The 2,734-nt window shown below is 44.8% G+C and overlaps 1 pseudogene; it reads right to left on the bottom strand.

Annotated features, from left to right (window-relative positions):
* Window positions 1-2,734, bottom strand: part of LOC102488582 (40S ribosomal protein S7 pseudogene) — a 6,875-nt pseudogene extending 4,141 nt beyond the window's left edge.

The following is a 2,734-nucleotide window of genomic DNA, read 5'->3' as shown; positions in this document are numbered from 1 at the left end:
AGAGAGAAACAGAGAGACAGAAAGCGAGAAATCACTCCCCAGAGGGGATGGCCATGCCACAATCCCTTCTCCTCCATTCTCCTCTCGGGATCTTGGGCACGCACGCACACGCGCCCGGCATGGGTTTTAAGCCACTGGGTCCAGGACACGAACCGCGGTCGACTACGTAGGAGTCCAGTGACATAGCCATTATGCTAACTACTGGCCCCGGGAAGCTCTTTCTTTTATAGCCACTAACTCTCATGAGAACTAACCCCTTCTCATGAGAGCTAGACGTCACTGGATCTTAGGGACAGCACTAATCTATTCAGAGGAGTATTCCTTCCATGATGTAGTCACCATGATTCAGTCACCACTTACTAGGTTTCGCCACCTCCCAAAACCAAATTTCAAAACATGAAACTCGGGGGGACAAACCATTATCCAAGCCATAGTAGTAGAATTTCTGTATCATGTGGTAACTCTTTTTAATATTTTGAGCAACTGCCAAACTGTTTCCCAAAGGAGCTGCATCATATTATATTCCCACCTGCTTTATACAAGAGTTCTAATTTCTCCATAACCTCTCCACCGCTTATTACTGTCTAATTGGTTATGGGCATTCTAGTTGGTGTGGAGTGCTATCACATTGCGATTTAGAGCATAGTTCTTAACTATGTAGGTTGAATTTAACCTTGAACTCCACAAGGAAAATCCCTTCCATTCTCAGCCTTCACCCAACCTCTTCAAGTCTGAGACCCCTCGTGGGAATGTGACTGATAGGCCTGAGGCCTTCTACCAGTCAGATCTAGGCCTGCTCTTCCCCTTGTCAGATGTCCGTAAAAAAGAAAGAAGAGGGGTAGTCCAGCCATGGTGGCATAGACAGTAGGGTGCTGATGTGCAATGCTGGCAACCATAGGAGGCCCAGGTTCAGATCCCAAGTCAACTTGAACAGGTAAGACCCATATCGGTGATCCAGCCTAGGTGAGAGGGTGGAGGAAGGAGCACAGCATAGGAAGAACCTGTCAAAATAAGTCTGTCTCTCTCTCTCTCTTTCTCTCTCCTTCTCTTAATAAGTAAAATGAACTTAAAAGGAGAGAGTCTTAGGGCCTACCCACTTTAAAGAAAGTGAGATGAGCCTAGCCCTGTCCATTTAGACCAATTTCCATTTTTGGTTTTTTTTTTGGAAAGATTTTTGCTACAGGGCGCAAGCACTCACTGAAGAGAGAGAGACAGAGAGACAGAAAGCAAGAAATCACCACTCGGGGTGATGACCACACCACGATCCCTTCTCCTCCATTCTTCCCTCAGGATATTGAGCATGCACATACACATATACCCTGCGTGACTTCTCTTAATAAGTAAAATGAACTTAAAAGGAGAGAGTCTTAGGGCCTACCCACTTTAAAGAAAGTGAGATGAGCCTAGCCCTGTCCATTTAGACCAATTTCCATTTTTGGTTTTTTTTTTGGAAAGATTTTTGCTACAGGGCGCAAGCACTCACTGAAGAGAGAGAGACAGAGAGACAGAAAGCAAGAAATCACCACTCGGGGTGATGACCACACCACGATCCCTTCTCCTCCATTCTTCCCTCAGGATATTGAGCATGCACATACACATATACCCTGCGTGAGTTTCAAGCCACTGAGTCTGAGACTCGAACCATGGTCAACTATGTGGAGTCCAGCAATGTAACCAGTACACCATCTGCTGGTCCCTAGTTTCCATTCTTACATTTAGAGGAACTATATTCCTTCTCTCTGCACTTTCTGGCCTAGACAAACACTCTCACATCTGAGGCTTCTTTTTCTTTTTGGAGAGGTTTTTGCTATAGGGCATGTGCACTCGCCAGAAAGACAGAGAGAGACAGAGAGACAGAAAAATGAGAAATCACCCCCTGGGGGGATGGCCACGGTGCAATCCCTTCTCCATCCTTTTATTGGGATCATGGCCACGCACGTACACGCGCCTGGTGTGAGTTTAAGCCACTGGGTCTGGGACTCAAACCATGGTCGACTACATGGGAGTTCAGTGACATAGCCATTATGACAACTGCTGGTCCTAAGGCTTCTTTATTTTATTTACTTATTTTTAAGTTTTTGCCATAGGCATAAGCATTTGCTGGAGAGGAGTAAGACTGAAAGGGAAAGTGAAAATCACCCTCTGGGGGATGGTCATGCCACAATCCCTTCTCCATTTTCCTCTCAGGATTTTGGGTATGTACACACACACACACACACACACACACACACACACACATCATTTTAAAGTTGCCAGGTCCAGGACTCAAACCATGGTCAACCATGTGGGAATCCAGCACCTTAGCTAGCACACCAACTGCTGGTCCAGCACTTGATACATTTTTGAAGCTGATACATATTTAGTACTCACTGTGAGCAAGCACTTAAGCACCTTACATTCATTACCTGGTGTCATGTCATTCTCAGAATCTTAGGTGGTAGGTCGACTTGCTGAAAGTTACAGAGCTAAGTACTGAAAGAGGAAGCAATCAAACTTGGGTTTGTCCGACACCAGATTTCTTAAACAAGTAGAACCTTCCACTTAGGAGAGAGTATGAAATACTGGTTAAATTCATGTTCTCTGGAGTTAAGTTCCTTGAGCAACTTATATAACATCTCTAAGCCTCAATTTTGCCATCTGTAAAATGTGAGTAACGAGATAAATTCATAGGGCTGTTGTAAAGGATAAATGAAATACCTAGGTACAGAGGAACTCACCAACGAACAATAACCAT

The sequence above is a fragment of the Tupaia chinensis genome, unplaced genomic scaffold (assembly GCF_000334495.1).
Source record: "Tupaia chinensis unplaced genomic scaffold, TupChi_1.0 Scaffold000528_1, whole genome shotgun sequence".
NCBI classification, from domain to species: Eukaryota; Metazoa; Chordata; class Mammalia; order Scandentia; family Tupaiidae; genus Tupaia; species Tupaia belangeri.
Note: the sequence above shows the minus strand (reverse complement) of the source record. Positions and strands in the feature narration are given on the sequence as shown.